Here is a 26260-nt window from a genome sequence, read left to right as displayed (position 1 = left end):
GGGGCAAAGAGGGGGAGACATAGAATCTGAAGCAGACTCCAGGCTCTGCCAAGCTGTCGGCAGAGAGCCCAATGTGGGGCTCGAACTCACGAACTGTGAGATCATGACCTGTGCCGAAGTTGGACGCCCAACCGACTGAGCCACCCGAGCGCCCCCCAGGTCTCATTTAAAAATGAGCAGAGAACTCCTCCTCCAACTGCTCTGGCCTCGCGCAAGGAATAGAGCCCATTGGATTAACTCCTCCCCTACTGACCAGAACCAATCATTAATACTGAGGAGCAGTGGGGCCACGGACTTCTTTCCAGCCAACATACTCACCTTTACACTTTGTGCGTTTAGCTTGGGGTCAGCACGTTGACACCATTCGTGTTTTATTCACTGACCGTGTGCTCTCGGTCCATCCGCTTGAACACTCCTTTTGTCGACATGCGGTCTGCCTTGGACTGTGGCCCAGGAGAATCAGAAACCCTGCCCGATCCCCTCCTTCCCAGCCTGAGGACGGTGGGAGGGCCCGACTTGGGAGTCCTGAGAACCTCAGGCCGTCCTGACTCCGTGACCCACCCAAGCCGAGTAGAGCATCAGAGCCTCTGTTTCCTTGTCGGGGACGTAGAAATGTCTGGAGTGAAAGTCCTGGGTGTTGTCAGTGCCTACACTTCGTGGCAGAGCATCAGGGATGGGGCAGTGGGGAGACACGGCCTGGGATGGAGGGCTGAGGAAGGGGCACCGAGTTTGGGGCAGCAGTGGCAGTCATTGCCAAGGATACCAAAAGCGGCCGTGGACAAGGAAGCGTCAAGATTCTTGCCACGCGTTGGGGAGACAGCTCCCTGCCACGAGCTTCCTGGAACTCTACTGGCCACCTGGATTATTTTGGCATGAGGTGGTTTCTTTATTAAGACATGACTCTCACATCACAGGTAAGTCCCGGAGACAGCAGGCAGGTGCTAGGCCAGGGGCATGCGCAGGGGCCGTGACAGACATCTCCTTGCGACTCTGGGGGTGCACGTGAAAAACACAAGCCAGGCTGGGACCCAGGGAAGGCCTCAGGGAGCTGTCACCCCACAGAAGACTTTACCAAATGAGGAGACAAGCAAGTGATAAGTGATGTTCAGGAACAAAGAGGGGCGCCTGGGTGGCTCAGTCGGTTAAGCGTCTGACTCTTGATCTCGGCTCAGGTTGTGATCTCATGGTTCGTGAGTTCAAACTCTGTGCCAGGCTCTGTGCTGACGTCTCAGAGTCTGCTTGGGCTCGCCTCTCTCTCTCTCTCTCTCTCCGCCCATCCATGCTTGCTCTCTTCTTTCCCATTCTTTCAAAATAAGGACATAAACGTTTTTTAAAAAGGAACAAAGAGACAAAGATTCCCATAACAATAGAAATGAGAACTCACGATAGGAGACATAGATGCATTTCTGCTCCCCACTCTTCCAGATGCCGGTGCCCCAGATATCTGCATCCGGGAGCCAACACACCTGCCTCCAGGGTAGGCTTGGGTGGGGCCACACGTGAATGACACCCAACACGCTTCCTGGCACCCAGCAAGCATCCGGAAGGAGAGCTGTTGGTGGTGGTCACTTTCTCTCTCTCTGCCTCAGTTTCTCCTTCTATAAACCACAGAGGTGGACGGGGTGCCCTGTGAAAGCCATTCCGGTTTGTTACGGGTTGAATTATGTCCCCTACAGTCATACGTTGGAGTCCTGGCCCCCAGGATTTCAGAAGGTGACTCTCTACTTGTAGCTGGGGTCTTTGCAGAGGTAATCAAGTAAAAGGTCATTAGGGTGAGCTGAGTCCCATATGACAGGAGTCCTTGTAAGAAGAGGAAGTTAGGAAGGGAGAAGATGGCCATCAATAAACCAAGGACAGGGGCCTGGAACAGGTTCTCCCTCGTGGCCTGAGAACGACCCCACACACCTTGGTCTGGGACCTCCCCGCCCCAGAACAGAGAGACAGGGCACGTCTCCACTGTTTAAGCCGCCCCGTGTGTTAGGGCAGCCCTAGACGAAGCTGGAAAGCTCCCTGCCCGCGTGTTTGCTTTGTTGAGAATAAAATGGGAAAGTGAAGCGAGACCAGAATAACCAGAAGCCAGGGGGGCTGGCCTTACTTCTCAAGCTTAAAAACGCAGGGTGGGAAGAACTCTCGGGTTCTACTAGTCACTGCCCGTGGCCTGGCTTCCCCACAGGAGCAAAGGAGGGAAGGTGCAGACGGGGACAGGACGGCACAATGTCGTCGGTGATGAGAACGGATGATGGGGAGGCGGTTTTCTTGGTCTCCCCGGTGGTCCCGACCCTGGGGACACAATTACCCGGGGACACAAGGGACGGTGGCGCTGCGGCCCCTCCTCTTGCCCCTCCCCCTCTCCGCCTGTGGGAAGGAAGGGGCAGGCCCCTCATGGGAGCCCTCTGCCTGCAGACCGCCACCCTCCACAGAGACCGGATGGAAGGAGTACGGGGCTCTCGGCTAATTGCCGATTTACGGCCCAAAGGACAGGGCCTCTGTCTGGGTGTCCGCTCTACCTGGGATGCCGCGCCCAGCCGGGCGAGCCGCCACCTGACTGCTCCCCGCTCCTGTAGAAGCGAGCCACCCAGCTCAGAGCAAACACAAGCCGGGCGTACGCACAAACCCTCCACAAGCCGGGCTTCTACTTAACGATGCGCCACTGGGGGCAAAAGGCACAGTCCTACCCCCGCCCGCTAAGGCTCCTGCTTCTCAAGTCTTCTGGAAAGGTCACTGCGGCTCGGAGTTCCTTTCTGGAGGTGGCAGATGGTGTGAGCCATCTGAGCCTTGACCGCTGTGTGTTCAGAGCCGCGGTGGAGGACTGCTGGCCTTTCTGACTGGTTTCTTGGCCCCTTCGGGTCGATTAAATCTACTCATCTCGGGCTTCAGAAACAAGGTTTGTGGTTACAGGGGCCGCAGAAACTCAGGGCTTCCCAAAGTACAGGGCTTAACGCAGGCTGACTGGTGGGAGGGAGCTGGCCAGCTTTAGCTGTGGGTCCAGTAGCATCAGACCCCACGCTGCCTTCAGGTATTTTTACACTCATGATGTTTCTAGTTGGAATGCGGCAGATTGGGTCCCTCTCCAAAACCAAAAGGCACTCGGAGAGCAGCCTGCCAGAGTCCCGAGGCCCCACGTCAGAGGAGGAGGAAGGAGGCTGCGGTCCCCACCCGCCTGCCTGTGTGGTGTCCCCTGTGACCCGTGAGCTCTTGGACGCTAATCCTCCCCCTTCCTTGTGTGCGAACTTTCCCCGCCGCAGCCCCAGGAACGCTCGGGGGAGGGGGGGGGGACGCGCCAGTGACCCGAACTTCTCTCTGGACTGGATGTCGGGTGCAGCTTCCCATTTGGGGCTCAGTCCTGAGAGGTCTCAGACACCACTCGCAGAGAAGAGGCTCAGGGTGGTGTGCCAGACGGGCCTGGGCTGGGAAACCCTCTGAGGGCCTGGCTGGGCAGCCCCTCAGTGTGAGAACGAAAAGCGTCAGCAGGTGTTCCTGAAGACGGGGGTGGGTCCGCCCCACCGGCCGTTCCAAACCCATCTCCCGGCCCCTCCACCAGCCACGGCCTGGCTTCGGCGCTCAGGAGGGTCAACCCAGAGAGGTACTGACGTGGCCTTGAGGACAGCATCCACCACAGTGGACAGGGACCAGATCGCCACTCCTCGTTGGGCTGCGGGCACTTGGACCTTGCACGACAGAGGCAAACTCTACACCAGGCCACGCTCCTCACTTGCTTGGCGCAGGCAGGACTCCACGTGCTTTGGCCAGGGGCTTGGGGCTGTTCCCTGGCATTGGCGTGCCACCCACGTGGGCGGCGGAGAAGCCCTGCAAGGTGAACCAGGCCAGTGACGGGCACTGGGGCAACGGCAGGGAACCCCTCCAGATATCCCGGGCTCCCCAGCGGGGAGGGCACCGCCGGCCAGGGCCAGGGGAGTGGCCTATCTGCGTCCCAGAACATCTTAGCCCTCCCACTCTGGGCCGGATGCACACTCGGCGGGGTGGTCAGAGAGGCCACAGAGGAGGCAGGACCCTCGTCCCTGAAGGACCCAGCCGGCCTCACCCCCCTACGACCTTCCCTTCGAGCATCAGAAACGTTCTCCCGCCGCATCCCAAGCTGCCAGCAGTTTGGGCCTTGAAGAGACGTGGCTTGGTTTCCGTTCTGTTTTTACCAGCGGTTTCTTTCTGCCCTCTTGGTGCAACTGTCGTCTGTGGTTTGTGTCACATCGTGTTCCTGGAACGAGCCGGGGCAGGGTCCCGTCAGAAGCTGGGTTTGTGGTCTGGATTTCTTCTGCTGTAAAATGGGATGAAACCCCCGCTGGGCCTTTCTCCCGGGGTTTCATGACAGGAAGGTAATCTGCATATTCGCGTTTTCTCATAGTGTCATCATGGCTTGACTCCTGATGGGGTCGTCGCACAGTAGGGCCGCCCGCACAGGCTGCACGCAGAAGGGGAGACCCGCCTGCTTGTCCCAGTGCACCACACAGCCTGCGGTGGCCTGGGGTCAAGGGACGGTGGATGACACATGCCGAGGGCCCCCTGTGGCTGGTTTTGGGGCTACACCAGGGCCGCCAGCCTCACGGCCCCCCTTCACGAGGCTACCCACCCATGCAGCGCGGAGATCCAGGGGCGATGTTTTCTCTGCGCACACCCCAACTCCCAAACTGGTTTCTGTTTTAAAAGAGTGAGTGTGGGGGCGCCTGGGTGGCTCAGTCAGTTGAGCGGCCGACTTTGGCTCGGGTCATGATCTCATGGTCCATGAGTTCAAGCCCCGCGTTGGGCTCTGTGCTGACAGCTCAGAGCCTGGAGCCTGTTTCAGATTCTGTGACTCCCTCTCTCTGACCCTCCCCCGTTCATGCTCTGTCTCTCTCTGTCTCAAAAATAAATAAACGTTAAAAAAAAAAAAAATTAAAAAAAAAAAAAAGAGTGAGCGTGCTGTTAACAGAAGCTTAGCTAAGCCAAGCGTCTTCGGTCCTCAAAGTGATGAAGACAGGGAAGGCCAGCAGAGACCCCTCTTCTTCCCATGCCTCTCAGCTGCCTCCACTGCCCTCCCCTCCTCCCCCCCCCCCACCTTCCTGGCATCCCCATATTCAGGGGAACAGCCCACAAGCCTCCCCAAGGGTGGTTTCACTGCTGGGAGTGGGCAGGGCTGAGGCTCCAGGGGCACAAAGCCCGCAGCTCAGATGAATGTCTACACAAGCAAGCAACCTGGGGCTGTGCTCAAAAGAGGCCGCCGAGGCAGTGACAGCACAGGACAGACACGGAGGAGTGGCCACCGTGCCGCAGGGCAGGGTGCGTGGCCGAAGAGGAGTGGGGGCTTTGTGACCCCCGGAGAACCCACCTGCCGCTGGGATGTGGAGGGCAGAGGGCAGGCGGCCTGACCCCAGGAGGGGTGGGTGGGGGCTGCAGGGAAGTCTGCGTGAGCCCAGTGGCGGGAGGACTGGGAGCCCCCGGCTGTGCTGTGTGGTGCACGAGAGTGGGCAGGAGAGGCATGGGAGGAGGACAGACAGGTAAGGGGAGGGGAAGGCACAGAGCTCCGCCAAGAGGAGAGTGGACAGTTCTCTGTCATCCATCGTCTGGGGCCTGAAGAGCTCGGAGGGCGCCGTAGAAAGACTGATGAGAGCGGTGGGCTTGAGCACGGGGGGCTGTGGGTGGCTGAGCTGGCCAGGGTGGAGACCTGGTGACTTGAGGATGGGGTCAGCGGGCCCATGGGGTTGGAAACAGCAGCTGGCCTGGAGGTGTCCCTGCTCGGGATCCTCTGGGAATTTTCCAGGCCCAGAGGGGAACAGCTTGCGGGGCGCATGCCTCTTCAGAGCCATCCACCCCGGGGTCTTCCCAGGGAGCCCTTCAGCAAGTGGCTTTCCAGACAGGTGCCTTCTGATGCGAGGCCCCACCAGAGCCCATCACCTGGGGGCCCCAGGACACTTGAAAATAGCACAGGGTCAAGAAAGACACAGAGGTGGCTCAGTGAGCCTCCGGAATCCAGCTGGGGACGACTCCCTTCCTTCAGAGCAGGGCGTGGTCAGCCTGTGGTTCCACCTGCCGTGCAGGGGGAGCCGGGGGCCTGAGGGACCTCTGTCCCTCTGCATCACAGAGCTGCTGGACCAAACTTCTCCTGAAGGTTCCCGAACCCTCCCCAAAGTACACTGTCCTAGTCGTTTACATCCATTTAAACTGGATTGCCTGTCCATTCATGATGTAAAAAGCTCTAAGAGATAATGTGCTCAAAACTTCCACCAAAACAGGAATTAGAACATTGTTTGCTAACAATTGTCATGCGTGCAGAACTTTATGAGAGGAGAGGGAAACCTTTTCTGATATGTTGACATCGTAACAACCCACGTTCAAACAGTAACCTTTACAATGACATTGAGGAAAACGGAAACCGCCAGGCGTAACATTCTAGGAATCCAGGTGACCACGAGGGCCACCTTCACAGCCACCGGGGCTGAAAAGGCCTCCCTGTCTTCCTGTTCCACTGCTGGAAGAAGAACAGAGAGACAGTTTTCTGACTTGAAACAACCCAGCACAAGAAATAACGACAACAGGGGCGCCTGGGTGGCGCAGTCGGTTAGGCGTCCGACTTCAGCCAGGTCACGATCTCGCGGTCCGTGAGTTCGAGCCCCGCGTCAGGCTCTGGGCTGATGGCTCGGAGCCTGGAGCCTGTTTCCGATTCTGTGTCTCCCTCTCTCTCTGCCCCTCCCCCGTTCATGCTCTGTCTCTCTCTGTCCCAAAAATAAATAAAAAACGTTGAAAAAAAAAATTAAAAAAAAAAAAAAAAAAAAAAGAAATAATGACAACAAATGACCCGTTTTCCCTCTGTTTCCCCCTCTGCGAGGAAGGAATCAAAGAAGAAAATCACGTGCAGGTCTCTTGAGAAACGTACATGTGATGACACAGGAGCAAGTCAGACGTTGGCTGTCATTCCTGGGGCTGTGTTGATGTGCCCCCTTTTCAATCCCCAGAGATGGGAAGAAATGTCAGATGGGTGTCAAAAGCTAAGTGCAATCTCCATGCTCCTGGATTCAAATGTCCCAACTTAGGTCATTTGGCTTGGGGGTGTCCACTGACAGGTGGGCGTGTCTTCCGTTTCTGATGGACACACTCAAACATTCTTCGGGGTCAAGGTCCTCGAAGGCTGTTCCCACACTTCTCTTGATCTGTGGGCGGGCAACACTACCCTACAGCAGCCCTCTGTTGGGAGGGTGGGAACCGCATCCCAGATGAGGAGAGCGCAGCCGGGCCAGAACCTTGGCTGATGCATCCGTCTTAAAACCCACATCTTCCCATGCTCAGCTCGGACGAAAGCCTTCAAGCTTCCCACAGTGTGGGGCTAGACATTTACTCAGCCCGCAGCAGACTGCTTTTTCCCCCGATTATGGTTGTGGTTTGTTTGTTTTCTTTTGCAGACTCCCCACAAAACAGTATGCTGCTTCTTCAGGCTTACTTCTCTAACTTGTTACTTCTTTGGTTTGGTTCAGATTTTGAAAACACATCATTATGATGCCAAGATTAACAAAAGCTGCCTCTTTATGATGTTGCTATTGACCCAACAATTCACAGATTGGAAAGAAAGAAAGAGGAAGAAGGAAAGAAAGAAAGAAAGAAAGAAAGAAAGAAAGAAAGAAAGAAGAAAGAAAAGAAGGAAGGAAGGAAGGAAGGAAGGAAGGAAGGAAGGAAGAAAAAAGGGAAAGAAAGAAAGGAAAGAAGGAAGAAAGAAAGAGAAAGAAAGAAAGGAAGGAAGAAAAAAGGGAAAGAAAGAAAGGAAAGAAGGAAGAAAGAAAGAGAAAGAAAGAAAGAAAGAAAGAAAGAAAGAAAGAAAGAAAGAAAGAAAGGAAAAGAAAGAGAAAAAGAAAGGAAGGAAGGAAAGAAGAGAGAAAGAAATAAAGAAAGAGAAAGAAAGAGAGAAAGAAAGAAAAAGAAAGGAAGGAAGAAAGAAAAAGAAAGAAAGAAAGAAAGAAAAAAAAGAAAGAAAGAAAAAGAAAGAAAGGAAGGAAGAGAGGAAGAAAGAGAGAGAGAAAGAGAAAAAGAAAGAGAAAGAAAGGGAAAGAAAGAAAAAGGAAGAAAGAAAGAAAAAGAAAGAGAAAGAAAGAGAGAAAGAAAGAGAAAAAGAAAGAAAGAGAGAGAGAGAGAGACCGCAAAGCCAATCACTTTGGAAAAAGCTGCGCATGCTGTTTGTTGGATGGTCCTGCTGACCCTGAGGACCCAGCCCCTCCCACTGTCCATTCCGGGACTTGTAAGGATTCACAAGGAACAAAAGGAAAATGTCCCTGCCTTCAGTTTTATGTCTTCCGTGTCGATAGTATCTTCCTTCCCACGGCTCTTCCGAGTAAACAGCCTGGTCTCCGCACAGCCACCCCGTCCGCCTCCCGGGTCGGCCGGAGGGGGGTGGATGCCGGACCCCACGCAGCCAACCTCTGAGCTGCCGCGGCCGTGGCCCGGGTGGCCTCGTCGGAACGAGGAGCTGGGCCGAGCGAGCGGGGTCCCCTTGGGGGTCGGGGCGCGTGGAGCCTGATCTCACTGGCGGGGCAGGGGGGGGGCGGGTAGGGCCAGAAGGATGTGTCTCCGCAGCCCCCGTGGGGGCTCGGGAGGGGTGGGGCGGCCGAGAGCCCTCAGCAGGCTGCAGAGAGGCTGACGCGGGCAAGCGGGCGTGCCCTGTGTGTGCCACGGCTGCGCCCCGGGGACGGCCCTCAGCTGGTCACTGTCATAGTCTGGGTGACCCCCTTTCTGTGCGAGACGTGAAAGACATCATGAGTTTAAAAACCTCCAATGTTTTTCGGTTGTTTTTCCGCCACGTTGGAAGCACAGTTTAGGCATCTGTGCTTGGTGACGTCAGGGTGGGCGCTGGTGACGTCACAGCAATGTTTCTTTACTACGTTCCTTCGTGGGGCACAGGGACGAGGGGTGGAGCTTGAGTTTGCTCTTCTGCCTGACTTGTCTGTCTCCGAAGTGCGGCTTAAGCTCCGCAAGGGCCCAGCCATTGTCACCTTGCTCCCCGCCAGCCCTCCAGGCCCTGGCACGGCACTTGGCATCTAGGATCCGCTCATGAGGGGTGACTCCGTGGGCTCGCACACACCTGTGACCCGGCCGAGTGTGCCGGCGGGCGCTCACCAATGCAAGGGAGGGGCTCGACCTCTCCCGGGAGGGCTGACTGGCCGAGCGTGCATTTGCTCTGCCTGCACAACCAGTGCGTGCCCCTCTGTCACGCTCACACCAGGTTGTAGAGTTTTGCACCAACAAGATCAAATCGGCTGAATTCAAAGCTCACGCGCACAGGGTTACCCAGTGAGGCCTGGGGGAACACGGAGGCACAGGTCACGACCTTGCACTCTAACGTCCCCGTCACGACCCAGGATCCACAGGTGTCGCCTTAGGAGTGCTTCCTCTGTGTTCTCCGTCTTGGTCCTGTGCCCGTCATTCAACGTGTGTCCACATTTCTCAGACCGTTCCCATCCAGCCGCCTTCCCTTTTTAAGGCGAGCTCCTTTATTTACCGTAGTATTTCTGCATGAGGGTTCTCCAGAGAAACAGAACTGATGGGACACGTCCGGAGACATAGTTACAGGAACTGGCTTACGTGATTGTGAAGGCTGAGAAGTCCCACGGTCCGCGTCCGCAAACTGGAGACCCGGGAAAGCTGGGGGTGTCACTCCACGCAAATCAAGGCCAGAGACCCAGAAGCATCAGCGTCTGAGAGCGGGAGGGGACAGCTGCCCCGGCTCAAACAGAGGAACTCACCGGTCCTCTGCCTTTTGGTTTTATCTGGGCCCTAAAGGGATGGGATAGTATCTGCCTGCATTGGTGAGGGCCATTTACTCAGTCTGCTGATTCCAGAGCCGATCTCCTCAGGATGCACAACCAGACCCAACCAGAAATCCTGCGTTTTGCAGGTCACCGTGCATCCTTTCACCCAGTCCAGTTGACACACAAAATCAACTCTCACAACCTCTCCACAGGTTGAGAATTTAAGATGTCTTTGTTACCGTACTAGTGGTTTTTAAAATACTTTTTAAAGGTTTATTTATTTTGAGAGAGAGAGAGAGAACGTGAGCAGGGGGGAGGGGCAGAGGGAGAGAGAGAATCCCAAGCAGGCTCCACGCTCAGCGAGGGGCCCGACACGGGGCTCGATCCCACGACTGCGAGATCATGACCTGAGCTGAAATCAAGGGTCAGACGCTTAACGGACCAAGCCACTCAGGCACCCCAGGAGCTGTGCTAGCATTTTTTATTCCTGTGTCGGTGCTCTGGTTACAAACTGGAAAAGGTTCCTGAATCCGGGCCACGCGCCCCTGGGGCTTCCTCGCGCCCCGTGCACTGTGACACTTTGCCGCCCCCAGCCGTCCGCCCTGCTGCGTCCCGCCAGCCTGACTACATCCCAGAGTGATGGCTCAGTGCTCTGGGCTGTGCCTTCTCTCATCCGTTTCCTGCGGCGGCGCCCGTGGCCCCTGGCCCAGGTGCTCTCACTCGCTGTCCTCTGGCAGAGGAACTGAGGCCACCCACACAGCTTGTGACCAGCCCGAAGTTGCAGGACAGGCAGAAGAGAGATTCAGAGTTCTTGCTCTTGACCCGCAGGCTTTCCTGCCTCCGTTTTTAACACGCACACACCCTGCAGCTGTGAAAGACGCACCCACCATTTTCGGGCCTTCACAGGTTTGGAGAAGTTACCTTGGGATAGCGAGCTGGTTTTCATCTGCCCTCAAACCGTTGCACGTGGACCCGGGGTGAAGCTAAATTGCCTCGCGCAGGCATAATGCATCGGGTATTAAGATCCACACGGAGGGCCGAGGGTTCCTGTGCACACCCACGGACTGCCTGTGCGGAGCTCCGCTGGGCCGTCCGCACGCGAGGTGCCCTTCACGGCATCTCGCCGCGTGTCTCCTCCCGCTCTGCACTGAGAACAATGAAGGTGGGTGACCCCCAGCCCGTGGGCTCTTGGTGGCCCCGCCGGGTGGCCCTCAGCCCCGCAGCCACAGTGGCCGGTCACGGCAGAGCCTGAAGCCCCTGGAGAGAAAATACCTGCTTGGGTGCCCTTCTGTTTTCTTACACACCCATTTCTGTGCCAGGATACGGATGCTTTCTCGTCCCCTTTCCCCACCGTGCTCCGGGGAGTGAAAGCCGATCCGTCCTCCACCATTCGAGCCTTGAAGCGAGAGTCTGGTCAGCCAGTGGGGGCCTTGGGTGGTGGCGTCCAGCTGGAGGAGGTGATGCCCCGGGGAGCCCCGCATCTCCCTCGGCACGGGCTTCCGCTGTTTTCCCGGGAATCCAAACCCCAGAGCGCCCGGCCATCCCATCAGTCTCCTGCGGGGTGACCCCACGAGGAAGCGCCGGCCAGATGGCCCTGCCAGCGTTTCCCAGAGCCTGCGCACGTGTGTGTGTGCACACGCATGCGTGCACGCACTCTCACACACACACGCCCATTAATCAGAGCTCTGTCTCCATTATCGTGCTGACCTCGTGCCAGAGCTGTCTTGATCAAGGCAATTCCCATCGCATGAGGACCGTGGATGCTTTCCGAGGGCTGGGAGGGTTTCGTCAGTTGGGCTCTTTCCAGCGTGAGTCACTGTCCGCCTCTTCGCCTTAATTAGTGTTCTGGGACTTGCTGGTGTAACTCTGGTGAAGTCTAGAGAAATTAATCAAAGTATATCTTACACTTGAAACGCAGTCAGAACCACCGTCCGGCCAGATCCCCCGGCACTGGCGCTGGGACCGCGCAAGCCTCCCCACCTCTCACATTGTTTTAAATTAGTTTGCAATTTCCCACATGCTCCAGACTTGCCTTCCTCCCTCGATCTGGCACTTGCCTCTTCAGTGTTTTCTTCTGGAAGGTCTTCTCGCTGTTTCCCCAACCGTGGCAGTTTCTCAATCCACTGCATACCATCTGTCTCAATAAAGCGGTTCTCACGGAACCTGGGCCCGGGGGGACCCGGGCGCATGCCTCTCTTGGCACGGTCCCGTGCGCCCGTGCCGCCCTGATACGTGGCCGTGTTGCATCCAAGACAGGGTTTCTGCCCGCCGCTGAGCTAGACCTGCCCCCTGTTGGCCCTGAGCCAACCCCAGCCTAGCAGGTGCAGAAACACGGGGTGCTCTGTACTGGTGTCTCTGGTGTGAAGGTCATCATGTCCAAAACACCGCCCTCCCCCCCAGTCTCACTTGAAAGACTGAAACACAAACGGGCAATGGTCAGACCATAAGCACAAATAGCAGCCTGGACCACACCCTGCCCAAAGCAGCCGGGGAGCCAGCCCGCAGAAAGTCAGACCAGCATCTCTTGGTAACAGCCCGGAAAGCCACACATCGCCTGTAATCATCCTCCAACAACCTCCAACAACCAGGACGGGATTATGGATTCAGAACTGACTGCCTGCCTACCTGTCTCGGCTGCCAACTCAGAACCAAGCAAACTGCGAGTGGCGGTGGCCGACCCCCTTGGCGTGGCGAACGCTGGTTTTCCTCCTGTGATGGCTTTGTGTCCGAATGAGCCCCATTTCTTCAGGACAGGTGGCGCCAGGCGCCCCTCAGGATGGGCCACTCTGGCTCCTGCCCCACAATGCTCCTCGGTAGCCCCCAGACCCCATCTGGAAGCCGTCCTGTGTCTCAGGCTGGGAGGGCCCTGCCTTGGGCGGGCCGCTCTACCCTAGTCCGCAACGTTCTGGGAAGGCAATCTGTGGCTTTATGGGAAACCGGACTTGGTGGCATGGGACCAGAGAGTGGGGACATCTGACCCCTGGGTCCCAGCCTCCAGCCCCGGCCGGCCCCTCCCATATGTGTGCCCAACGCACCCTGCTTTCACCTGGCTGTGCTCCGTCGGTCCCCCCTCGGGCACTTTCTTGCCTGGCCACTCCCGGCACCTTCCAAGACTAGCGGTGCTTTGCCGTCTCCACCCAGGAAGCCTGCCTGAGCTTGGTGGGTCTCCACGAGGCCCTGTCCACTCCTGCCTCTGGGCACAGAGCCCCTCCTGAAGCCCTCCCCGGCAAGGGTCGCCCATCCCGGGGGCCCGTGTCTTCAGGGCCAGCTGGCATCTGTGCTGGGGGTGGGGGCTGTGGAGCCACGCGTGACCTCCTGGGGGTGGAGCCACAGAGGACCTGCTGGGAGTGGAGCCACGCGGGACCTCCTGGGGGTGGAGCCACAGAGGACTTGCTGGGGGTGGAGCCACTGGGACCTCCTGGGGGTGGAGCCACAGAAGACTTGCTGGGGGGGTGGAGCCACGCGGGACCTGCTGGGGGTGGAGCCACAGAGGACCTGCTGGGGGTGGAGCCACAGGGGAGTTGCTGGGAGTGGAGCCACAGAAGACTTGCTGGGGGGGTGGAGCCACGCGGGACCCGCTGGGGGTGGAGCCACAGAGAACTTGCTGGGGGTGGAGCCACGCGGGACCTCCTGGGGGTGGAGCCACGCGGGACCTCCTGGGGGTGGAGCCACAGAAGACCTGCTGGGGGTGGAGCCAGGCGGGACCTCCTGCGAGGTGGAGCCACGTGGAAAGGGCTCGGGTGGAGCCACCTAAGGCTTGCTGGGGGCGTGGAGCCCCATAAGACCCACTGTGGGGGGCATGGAACCGTGAGGCACCTGCTGGGGGTGGGAGGTGGAACAACGCGGGACCTGCCGACCCAGCCAGGGAAGACGCCGCGGCTTTACACAGGGAGATGCCTGATATAATCTGCTTTGCAAATTACTCTGGCAGGTGTGGTGGATGGAGGAGTTGGACGCAGGCAGTATATTGGAGGAAAAGACATTCTTGCAATGACCCGGGTGAGCCGCAGGGGCTAGAATGGGGCAGAGGAAGGTCAGGGCTGGAATGGCGCAGAGGAAGGTTGAGGATCCGAGGTCATCAAGGTCGTGCCTCTTAAAGGTGCTCCCTTTAGAAAGATTGACTCCATGCGACCTTTGGATTTCTACCCAAAATGTCCCTAAACCGTGCGCATGATTTGGTGTTTAAAAGGACCAAGTTTGCTAGATGTGTTGAAAGGGTTTCAGCAGCCGGTGACATACGTGCGTGTCCACACGAGTGGTAAGGGTGGGCACAGAGGATCGAACAAAGCAAGACACTCTTAAGAGTGACGGTACTAACGATCACACCAGGACGGGACATAGACCAAAGTCACGGTCCCTACCTATCTGATGCTCCCAGTAAGAGCTGAACTGCTGCTTGTGCAGTTAAACTAATTATAAGGATGGTTACAACAAACGAACAAACGACTTTCCTTTAAAGGGAGGCTGATGCCTTGACGTTGGCTGCAGAGGGTGCAGAACAGCCGGTGAGGTTGACATCTGCCTGTTGGCAGTGCTGTGACAGGGCCACACGGACGGGGCAGAGTGCAGAAAAGGTCAGCGGGCCTCCCCTGCCTGTCACCTGCTGAGGTCCCTTCTGATGGACTTATATGGACTGGGGAATCCCGGTCCCGAGAGCTTGTAGCCGCTCTAGCTTAGGCAGGGAGCTCTTTATCCCCACTTCTGCCCAGCACAGCCGGGCTCTGGGGATGGCTTCCTGGAGGTGGCAGGAACCTGGAGGTGGCAGGAGGTCCAAGAGCTCCTTGGACACAGGAGGCAAAGCTCTGCTCAGTGCATCAGCACGGACTGGGAAGCCCTCCCAGCTATGGGGAAGGAGGTCCCTCCAACGAAGGAGCCAGAGCACAAGATAACAACCGTGGTAGACAGACACCACGGGCGCCTGGACCAGACAGGGTCTTTCCGGAAAGAGTCACGGGTCCCCCTGCAGAGCAGGGCGAGTGCAGGAACTTGGTGCTACTCACAGGAACGTGGTTCTGTTGGGGCCCAAGGGCACTCACTCCTGGCCTCGTTTGGGTGGCATTTTGATAGTGTTTCCCTCCAAATGTGATCAATTAGAAGATGTTGTGTTAGCAGAACTTGTATTGTCTTTACTCATTAACAAGAAACCGCTCTTCCCAACTTGCTTATTCCAAAGCTTTGGGTCCTTTCATGCTTGGAAATGAAGCACATTTTACCAGCTGGCCTTTGCTGTCTCTATGTCCCCACATAAAAATCTTGTACCTTAAACTCATTCAGTTTCTGTTATCACGTGAGACGCACAAAGAATTTTCAGAAGCAAATTACGTACCATAGAAATGATGTGTTCCTTGAGAGGCTAAGATCAATCAGGACCCCATCAGATGCAACGGTCTGTGGGCTTCTGATCTGTGTTTTCTAGAGCAGTGGCCCTCAGCCAGGGGCCATGTCTCCCCAGGCACATCTGGTGATACCTGGGGACAGTTTTGGTGATCACGTCTGGGGATGGGTGTTAGCAGGAACGTGGCCACACCCCCATAACACAGAGGTCAGCTCCCACCACAAATAATGATCCAGTTCAAAATGTCAGGAGTGCCGAGGCTGAGAGATGCTTTGGATGAATTCCAAACGTGCCTCTAACTTATTTTGTTTGGATGTGCTCTTGGCTTCAACTCTTTTCATATTAAAAAAAAATTTTTTTTAATGTTTATTTACTTTTGAGACAGAGAGAGACAGAGCATGAGCAGGGGAGGGGCAGAGAGAGGGAGAGACACAGAATCCGAAGCAGGCTCCAGGCTCTGAGCTGTCAGCACAGAGCCCGACGCGGGGCTCGACCTCACAAACTGCGAGATTGTGACCTGAGTGGAAGTCGGACACTTAACCGACAGAGCCCCCCAGGCGCCCCTATACGATTTTTGTTTTAAACAAAAGTAGATTTTTTTTTTCTTACGAACCGCGAGATCATGGCCTGAGCCGAAGTCGGATGCCCAACCCACTGAGCCACAGGGGCCCCGACTCTTTTCATATTTAAATGCATTTATTTCTGCTGTTCATGTGACCTGCCAATGCCACCTATTTCCACTTTTATTATTTTTCCTTCCAATTTCCTCAGGCCTTCTTGACATCGGACATCAGGGACCCAATTGCTCAACTTCCCGTTCTGGTAAAGGAGGCATTTCAAATCCTGAAAATGCTCCCTGGTGCTGCCGTAGCCACGGTCCCTCTACCTCTCTGCAATTTCTTCCCCGTTTCCTGACTCCAGATGTGTTTTGTCGTAGTCGCCATTTCCTCCTCCATCCACTTGTTGCCAGGGGATGTGTCTTCTGTCACCAAGCAGCCGGGTGCCGAGTTCACATTTTTGTCACTAATGCACATTTTGCTGCTTTGTGACCAGAGAAAGTGACGAGGGCTGTGGCCCTTCTGCCTGCCAGTGTCGGTGTGTCCTCGCATGTGGCCATCCTGGGTCCTCTGTTCCTGTCCTATTTCGTTTCCCTCAAATGTCACTCATTCCGCTCTGGAGGTTGTTTTAGTTTAGAATTCATGAGACTGTACGTCAGTGGGCCGAGACGAAACTTTTCAGACCCTCACCCCTCTCCCCGTGCCAAGGCTCCCACTATGACTGAGTCCTTCCCGGGACATGTCACGCGCCCGGTCCAACCGGCCTAGACCTAGGCCATCCCTCCTGTCAGCCGAGGTCGGGGCCCCGATTGGAGCAAAGCACTGGGACTCAGACGTGCACGGGGACAGCCAAATGGACGCCCTAGAAAACGTGGCGGCTGGGTTCCCCTGAACCCCTGGGCCTGCACAAGTGGCCCCGCCCTCCTCTTGGACAACCAAAGCTGTCTCCCTGCCTGAGGGGGACGCACAGACTTCTCCTTGGGGGACAACGTGCGTCCCAGAACCCACCTCCTCCCTCCTGCCACCAGTGCAATAAATGTGGCCAAGTCACAGTGTCGTCCGGCGGGGGTCTGAACCTCGCCCACACGTTCCCACAGGAGCAGCAGGGCCCTGTGGGCCCAGATGGGGGTGGGGAGGGGAGGTCTGCGAAGGGGGCGTGTGTTCACTCAGGAGTGACCGCGGATGTGCCCTCCGGAAGCTGGGAGAAATCTTGGTCCACACGAGAGGGGGAAGGTGAGGAAGGTTGTGGTGGACAGAGAAAGGGCATCGAGAGTCTGGAAGAAGCAAGAAGGCCATGACCACATGGCATTTACCACAGCCACGTGCACGTGCCGGGGAGGGCCCAGCATCCCGGAGGCTCAGTGGTGGCTGTCCCCTGTGGGCCAGGGGTGGTGGGAGGAGACACCATTACGGATGGGGGCCTGCCCACAGCAGTGGGGACAGCAGAGTCCTGGAGCGTTAGAAGCTAGGTGGGCACAGGTATGTGGGGACTGGCCTGTCTCACTGGGAGCTTTAGTGGTTAAGAGAACACGGCGCCTCGGGGGCAAAGCAGGCGGGCTCCCCACGCAAGCCACCATCCCTCGCCCCGCGTCCATGAGGCAGGGAGGACGTTGCACCAGCGTGGAAACAGCTCCAGATGCAGAATCAGAGAACTCAAAAGCGAGAGGAGGCAGATCCCACGTAATCTGGCCCCACCGCTCCCGACTGGGCTGCGCTGGGGCCCACAGCCTCAGCGCTCTCATCGGAGTACTGGGGCGATAAAAACCACCGCCCACCTTCCCTAGACAGCTGTTGCCACAAGCACATTCAGTTCTCGATGGTGCTGTGTGATGTGACACCCCAGGACGGGGACAGATCCCACCAGCATCCCGCCTGCAGATGTCACGGGCTTGGGCAGCTCACAGAGCTTGTCTCTCAGGGACCAAAGGCCCCTAGTGTATTTTTTATGTTAATGTGAGGGCTGCAGGTTGGCAGGGATTGACCCCCCCCCCTCCACCCCACCCCTGCGTGCACCCCACGCCTGGGTGCAGGTTGCAAACTCCCGAGCTCCTTTCCGGGGGCAAGTGCAGGGAATCCCTGCTTCCGACTTGCTCTCTGGTGCCATCACCAGGCGGCACTTCCCAGCCCTCCCTCCCTGATCCTGCCATTCACTGCTTCCTTGGCCCTGGGATAGGGTTCTGACCTCAGCCCCGCAAAACCCTGGAGAAAGCCTCACCAGCCCCCCTTAAACCAGCAGTTTATTGTTACTGGTTACTGATGATGAATATGGCCCAAGAATCTTACCGTCCAGCCCTCATGGACACAGCCCCAGAGGAAAGGTTGGGTATATACCACTCTCTCTGTCTTGGTACAAAGATAGGGGAGACAGATACTCAGCAAACTCAGGGACCTTGCTGCAATGGGCTGAATAATAGCATCCCCCTCCCCCCACCGCCAAATTCATATTCACCCAGAATACTATGCCTGTATCTCGAAATAGGATCTTTGCAGATGTGATTAAGGTAAGAGTCCTAAGGTGAGATCACGTTGAGTGTATGTTGGGCCCTACATCCAATGTGTGCTCCCCCAGAGCCTTTGGAGGGAGCGTGGCCCTGGCAACACCTTGATTTTGGACTTCTGACTTCCAGAACTTCGAGAGAATGAGTTTCTCTCGTCGTAAGTCGTGCGGCTTGCGGTCACTCATCACAGCGGCCCCAGGACCCTGACATCCACGCACACACATGAAACGGACAAACAGAACAACAGTGCCACTAAGACACCTGCCTTGCCAGGGTCCTCTTTGCTGGTGTGGTTGATGTCCCAGCTTTACCCCCTATGTTCAGTGACGCTCATGAATCCAAACTGTCTCCCAATGGACTGACGATCACCTTCTGTCAGCACTGATGCGGGAAATCGATCCTTCTCTGTGATTGTGATAGTTCTCAGACTGTGCCCTTCACTGCCAACCAAATGTCTGCAGGTTTTTTTTTAAGTTTATTTATTTTTGAGGGGGGGAGAGGGGCAGAGAGTGGGGGACAGAGGATCTGAAGCAGGCTCTGCACTGACAGCACAGAGCCTCACACAGGGCTTGAACTCGTGAACTGTGAGATCATGACCTGAGCCGAAGTCAGATGCTTAACCGACTAAACCACCCAGGTCTCAGGTGTCTGCAGATTTAACTCTGGGTCCCTGGCAACCAGCACCCAGGTCATGCCCACCAGGTGCCCTCTACAGAAACACCCAGGAAGGGACGGTCCCTGGAGGCTGTTGCTCTGCCGGCTTGAGGCAGGCCAGCACTGCCCCCAGAGAACCTTCCAGATTACTCAGCCTCAGCTGTTCAATGGCTACTTCCTGGGTTGCTCCGCAAATCTCCCCACCCCTTCCACCACCTGGCCCACTCCTACCCTCCTTCCCCCCACTGACAGCCCGGGTAAGGTTTCACGTGAAACCCTTTCTCTCCAGCTCTATATGGCTACTAAAAACACTTTGAAAACCATAAGGCTTCTCGGGAATGTTGGCCGTCATTCTGGCAGAGGGACTCTTATGCCGATCTGTGCCGACCCGGGCATGTTTGCCCCTCGGGCACCAGACCGAGGACGCCAGCCTGTGGGCCAGTCGTCCACTGGAGGCTCCGTATGCAGGACCAGGGGCCGTGTCCCCCACCCCGCACCTCTCCAGCCTCCACACCGGCCCGGCCGCTGGCTTTTCCTTCATCTCTGGTCCTCAGCTCCGCCCTGCGGCAGAAATCCTTGGCGGCCACTTCTCTCGGGTCCTCTTCCTGTCATAAAAGACATTCCTGCTTTTAGTGCAAACTTTGTTTCTCTTTTCCCCAGCTGACTGCGATGTTCAAAGAACACAATAAAAAAGTACCTTCCTTTAAAAAAAAAAAAAAAAAAAAAAAAAAAAAAACCAAGATGGAAAATCAGCCCTAAATTCCCACCAGGGAGAAGGCACTCAGCTCTTTTGGAACTTATCTACCCTCCCCTCTCCTCCTAGGGTGGATAAATGTCTCCTCCAAGACGCACAACAGCTCAGGAACACACACACACACTTGGCTTCGCAGGTCTGCCAGGACCTGGTCCCTGGAGCTCCGCAAAGCCCTGAGAACAGTGTCCCCTTCCGGCCCTTCTCTGGGGTCTGCAGGCGTGTGCTGGGACACTGAGGGTCCCCTGGGGGTGAGGATGCTGGCCCCCAGCCTGGGCTCTGAAGATCTCTTTACTAGTTATCAGGGTGCATCGTCCGGGGTCTGACGCAAGGGCCCCAGGCCGCAGGCCCCACCAGCAGTCTCCACGGCCGAGTTTCAGAATCTGCCCCTCCCCGCATCTTGCCTCCTCTTGGCCCCCCATGCCCACCTGCCTGGGACAGCAGACACTCTCCCCTCTGGCACTCCAGGCCTCATGGCCTGCTGGTCCCTGAGACACCATGTCAGCAGATCTTCTCACTGACTCCCCTTGGACTTTGGCCCTCTTTGGCCCCCCGTGAGGTCATCTTTGAACTACAAGGGTCCCAGAAAGCAAAATGACCCACCGGAAAGCCTGCTGACCCTGGAGGCGGGAAGCTGGACACTGAATGTCCAGCAGGGTATCTCCCCCTTTAGATAAGTTCATTGACCTCACTGATCGTCAGTCTCCCCGTCCAGGGCACGGGGTGAAACCCAGGGTTAACCTGCGGGAGGACTTCCTCAGGCATCCCATTGAAATAGAGACGGAAATACTCAAAGACACAAAACCTGGCTGGTCACGCTAGAAACTTTGTGTATGGTGTGAGGTAAGGGGACGGCTCCTTTTTTAGACTGAGAGATCCAATTTTGCAGTGCCGTTGCCAAAAGGCCGCCCTTTCTTCCAATGAGTTGTATCTCTTAAAAATTGCGACCGTTTCTGCTTGAGCCTTTTCTGGGTTCTCTATTCTGTTCTCTGGATCCATATGGTTACCTTATGCCAATGTTACAGTTTTAATTTCTGTGCTTTTATAGAAAGCCCTGAAATCATGTGGTATAAGTCCTCCAAGTTTGTTCTTTTCACTTTTTTTTCAAGATCACTTTGGCTATTGAAGGTCTTTGTACTTTTTATAGAAATATAAAATCGGGGTGCCTGGGTGGCTCAGTCGGTTAAGTGTCCGACTTCGGCTCAGGTCATGATCTCGCGGTCCGTGAGTTCGAGCCCCGAGTCGGGCTCTGGGCTGATGGCTCAGAGCCTGGAGCCTGTTTCAGATTCTGTGTCTCCCTCTCTCTGACCCTCCCCCGTTCATGCTCTGTCTCTCTCTGTCTCAAAAATAAATAAATGTTAAAAAAAATTAAAAAAAAAAGAAATATAAAATCAGCTCCGTGATTTCAAAAAAAGCTGCCAGAATTTTTATTGAGATTGCATTAAATCATAGGTCAGTTTGAAGAGAATCTCCACCTCAATATTATTGAATCTTCGGGTTTATGAACCTAGTATAATATTCCAAAAGGTAGAGCTCCTTTAACTTCTGAATATTTTGTGCTTTTCAGCACAACAGTGTTGTACATATTTTGTTAAACTTACTCACAGCGTTTTATATTTTTATGCTAGGGTATGGAGGAGACACGATGATTCTTTTATTTTTTTATTTTTTAAAAATCTAACGACATATATATTTTTTTAATATGAAATTTATTGTCAAATTGGTTTCCACACAATGCCCAGTGCTCATCCCAACAGGTGACAATGAGCCCCTTTCTGACGGTGCTTTGCTGATCCCCACAGCCTTGGCCGTAGACATTAACCATACACATTCACACGGGGGTCAGCGAAGCGGGAAAGCGGAGATACACAGCCTGGGGGTGGGGGTGAGGCTGTGCAGACAGGAGGGAGGGGCAGGTGCGGGCAGAGACCAGCTCATCTGGGTGGAGGGCCAGACGGCGGGTACCATGGCCACCGACCACCCGCAGAGCTCCCGGGCACCACCTGACCTCTTTCCACAGCCTGCCCTCTCCCTGCCCCAGAGACGCATGGTCCCAGTCCCCACGCTCCTTTAGCAAAACCCCTCAGCTCTTGATGTGCAGTGAGCCCTTTCTGGGGGGGAAAAATTGATGAATGAACTTTCACACGATTATCAAATTTCTCCTTTTCTCTTTCTCCCCAAATGCATTGGGACCTAAATTCAAATAGCAAACACTCTATTGGTTAATTTGGGGGGAACTTTTAATGCGTTCAAAATGGAGTCCTCCCATTCAAGGACAAGGGTACCCCCGGTTCTTTTAGCTCACAATAAAGAACTGAGGTCCTATTCGCAAAGTTGCGCACATTTCTTCTCATTTTTATTCTTGGCTTTTTCTGTCCATGGTGAACGGATTCCTTATTGCATTTTTTTCTTCCTTGACTTTTTAATAAAGGGAAGCAGGCAGGTTTCCCACTGTAAAATCATCCTGCATTTCTACACCACACCTTTCCTGCTGAGGGTGTGATATTTGTTTCACGCACTGAGACGTTGGTTTGCAAATATTTGGTTTCATATGCTTGGGCTTCCCGTCACTAGCGACGTAGTCTTGTTTCTTGCACTATCCTTGTCAATTTTGAGGAGTAACATTATATGGGCTTGTAAAATATATTGGGGAAGGTTTTGTCTGTTGCTAACATTTCATCGTGCGTAACACGGGAATTATGTCTGTCTAATTACTATTTGAAATGATTCTCCCTTGAACCACTTGAACTTGGTACCTATTTTGGAGATAACACTTTCATGATGTTTTCTGATCTTAATGCTTTTGGTTTACTTAGGATTTTGCTGTTTCTGAAATTGATGTTTTAATTTGTATATTCCTTTAAAATCATCCATTTCATAAAGATTTAATTTTTTTAGCATACCATTTTCCACTTTTTAAAAGAATTCATTGTTTCCTTCATTCTTAATTTTTCTTATCTTGGATTTTTTGCTTTTTTAAAAAAGTTCATTAATTAATTAATTAATTAATTAATTTTTTTGAGAGTGAGAGAGCAGGGGAGGGGCAGAGAGAGAGAGAGGGAGAGAGAGGTCCCAAGCTCAGGGCTTGAAGCCATGAACTGTGAGATCATGATCTGAGCTGAAATCAAGAGTCAGTTGCTTAACCTACTGAGGCACCCAAGTGACCCCTTTTTCTCTTTTTTAAAATAGGTCTAGCCAGAAATTCTATCAATTTTGTTGGTTTTGTTTGAAAGAACCAGCTCTTGAATTTTATCTATCAATTCTGGGTTTTTTTTTTCCTGTTCGGGATTTTTAAATTCTTTTATTTTTCTTTCCTTACTTTTTACATATTTGGTTTTCTTTTCATTCCAATGTTCAATTTCTTTGTATTAGATCATCATCCTCCTTATTTCATATATAAAGTATTTAAGTCTATGAATTTTCCTCTGTTTGCAGCTTTGACCCCAGCAGGGAGTAGTGAATTTGAGGATTCAGGGTCATAGTTGGCTCGTTTATATACGTGCCATGCCTAAATGATTGTGCTGTTCTCACCTCATTATTCTTTCAATAGCCTGCAACAGAGCCTTTTCTTGGCCTCACGGTAAGGAATTCAGTATTTCCTCATCTGAAAGCCCGGAGTGACTTGTGCATAAATGTACTCATTTATTTCATGTCTGTCCACCTCACTAAATTTCGAAACTCTCGGGGGGAAGTTTGGGTGCCTTAAACCCTTGACACGGTGACTGGCATATAAATAGTAATGGTAGTAATAATAATAATGGCCTTTGTTCAGTGCTTTCCAGACAACACACTACGACTGTTACATGTGTTGTCTCATTTAGTCTCCAAAACAACCCTGAGAAGGTGGCGCTCCTACCGAGGGGGGAAACCAAGATTCAGGGTGCGTGAGGTGCCCAAGGTGTTGGGACTGGTGAGTTGGGGTTCTGAGCCAGCTGAGGATCCTAGCTACCTGTCCTGATGGTCCCCAAGTCCACAGGTGAGGTGATAGGTCCTATTCCACACTTGGCACTGGGTGACCCCTGAGAAATTTTCCCACTTCATCAACTGATTCTTGCCCTGCAGGAAGCGGGAAAGACACGGTTCATCCACTTGCTTGAAGAACTTGATGGAAAAGGACACAATGAGCGGTCGTTCTCTGTCCTGGCTTCATGCAAGATGACGACAGGAAGCTCTTGCTCGGTGCTTCTTGGCCACCTGTGGACTTTTTTCCTCTGTCTCCTTCACGTTTGCTTCTTCAGCTGTTAGGAAGTAAATCTGCACTTTGCCCAAGACAGGCCTTTGTGCCAACCTCCAGGCCTTGGGCCTTTCCTGGGAACCTCCTGACCCCACTTTCCATTCAGCCACTTGGCCACAAACACGGATGGGACTTCCAACTTCTTGACATTCTGCCCGTGGTCAGAACACCCAGGTATCTGAGCAGGAAAATAAAAAATACTCCTCTGACCCCTCTCCTTTCCCCACTTCCCATGAAGAGCATGGAGCCCTCCTCACTTCCCAGCACGGGTTTGGAGGGAAGGTCAGACCACAGTGGGAAAGTGCTTTGGACATCAGCCATGCTGCATTGTACTGTGATTCAAAACTCCTGATGTGACCACGGACCTTGGGTGCCCTTAACCTCAGATGCATGTTGCACAGTCCTTCCTGGCGACCACACTCTTAAGCAGCGAACCTGACCACATCACCGCCGCCCCCTTGGAGCCCATCCATGGCTCCAGAGTAGGGCCACCCCAGCCCTGCCAGGCCTACTCCCTGAAACCAGCCCCTGCTCCTCTCTCTAGCCTCACCCCCCATCACCACTCTCACCTCTGTGCCCCACACAAGGCCAAACTCCATTCCCTGGACCCCTGTGTGGGGCAGTGTTGAGCCCCCACCCAGCCTTCTGCAGGCTCAGCCCACTCCCCTCATTGCCCCAAGCCCTCCCCATCACCGCCCCTGTGGAGTGTGGGCTCTCCTGTCTTGCCGGACGGGGCTTCTCCGCCCGTTCTGATAACTGAAGTGCCCACACGTGGCTGCCATTGTTGCTGTCTGTTGAGGGTGTGAACGGGTGATCTCACTGCACAGAAGCCTCCAGGGGTGTCTGAGGATGGGAGGTGGCTGGCACAGGCCCCCTTTGTATCCTGAGTGCACCTGTCCAGCAGGTAGGGGAGGCCAAGACAGGACTCAGCTCCCACGCTCATCCAAAGATCCGATTAGGGTGGGCTTGTAACATTTTAGACTACAGCCCGTCTGAGAATCGAGGATTCCCACCTTGTTGCCCCGGAACACCTCCAACCAACCCGGACACACAGATTTCCAATCCCATTCATTCCAGGAGACTGCATATCCCGTGTCCTGGGCCCCCAGAAAGATGTGTGCAAGTCCTAATCCCTGGTGTGTGTGAATGTGACCATATTTGGAAAAGGGGGTCTTTGCAGATGTGGGTTAAGAATCTTAATCATCCTGGATTAACTGGGGGGGGGGGGCCCTAGGCTCAGGGACGAGAGTCTTTACAAGAGGAGACGCAACAGAGGAGAGACCAGGATGGAGGCCGTGAGCAGGGGGCCGAGCCTGGGCCGCGTGTCCGCGAGGATTTCTCGCAGCCCCAGAAGCTGGAGAGAGACAGCGCAGTGCTCTTTCCTGGAGCCTCTGGAGGGGTCACGGCCCTGCCGACACTTTGAGTTTGAACTTCTGGCCTCCGGCACTGTGAGAAAATAAAGTTCTGTTGTTTTAAGCCACCCGGTTTGTGGTAATTTGTTACGGCAGCCCCAGGAAAGGAACACACAGGCCCTTCGTGGTCCTACTCTTCCCCGTCTCCAGCTCCCGCTTCTTCCTCCAGGCAGAGCCAGCGTCCAGCCCGAATGCTGCTCTCAGAGATCCACCCGGGGCCTTCCTTCCAGGAGGAAGGAAGAACTTTCTCTTCTCAGACGTCACCTTCCCCGGAGCCCCAGGCCGCCACCGTGCCCACCCCCTACCTTGTAACACAGCCTGTGGTTCACTGACTTTCTTGCTTATTAGCCTCCCCCCTTCTTCTGCCAGAACGTAAAGTCCACCAGGCCAGGGATCTTGGTCTATTTTAGTTTCTGGAACAAAGGCCAGCTTGTAGGTAGGCGCACAGTAACTATCGGCGAGCGAACGAACGAACGAACGAGAAGTCCGAGGGCAGAAAGCAGGCTCGTGGGCAAGGGTGCCAGACAGAGAGGAGGGCAGCCGAGCGGCCAGGGCTGGAGGTGCGGGTGGGCTGGGTGGGGGAGAAGCCCCCCGCGCTCTCCCTGGTGGCCCCTCCCGCCTCCTTGGAGGGGAAGGAATCGGCCGCGGGAAGCTCCTGGAACCGCAGATCAGACACCCTTCGCGTGCGGAGGAAAGCCCGCCCCCGTTACTGAATATCCCCTTGTTTTTGCGTGGATCGGTTTCAGATATTAAGTGCAATAGCAGATGGGGAGGCATGTGATATTTTCTCAGTAAATACGGTGCCGGGCCGGGATCGGCATCCGTGCCAGCTGACCTGCGAATAGAAGGGCCCCGAGGGCTCCTTACGGCTGAAATAATGTGTTGTAAATCGCCGGTGCTCGCGGCCGCGGGGGCCTGGCTCACCGGGCTCCTCTCCCCATCCCATTAATTACTTCAGCGGGGCAGCCGGGGCGGCACTCCCACCAAGGTGATTTAACTCGCAGGGCTATTCGCGGTATTCGGGGAGGCGTGTTTCTTATCTACGGCATCTCCCATCCGAAGCCGAGAAATTCCTCTGAAGGGGAAGGCCGGGGACG

General features: G+C 54.9%; 1 protein-coding gene across 1 annotated transcript in view; it reads left to right on the top strand.

Moving 5' to 3' along the window:
* The window catches only part of TWIST2 (twist family bHLH transcription factor 2), a 77762-nt gene extending 52309 nt beyond the window's left edge, over positions 1 to 25453 (top strand). The window contains exon 2 of the mRNA XM_058699381.1: positions 23580 to 25453. The gene's annotated coding sequence lies outside the window, so the exon portion shown is untranslated. The remainder of the gene's footprint in view (positions 1 to 23579) is intronic.
* Positions 25454 to 26260: the final 807 nt, after the last annotated feature.

The sequence above is a fragment of the Neofelis nebulosa genome, chromosome 2 (genome assembly GCF_028018385.1).
Source record: "Neofelis nebulosa isolate mNeoNeb1 chromosome 2, mNeoNeb1.pri, whole genome shotgun sequence".
Classification (NCBI taxonomy): Eukaryota; Metazoa; Chordata; class Mammalia; order Carnivora; family Felidae; genus Neofelis; species Neofelis nebulosa.
This window is presented reverse-complemented; position numbering and strand designations above follow the sequence as displayed.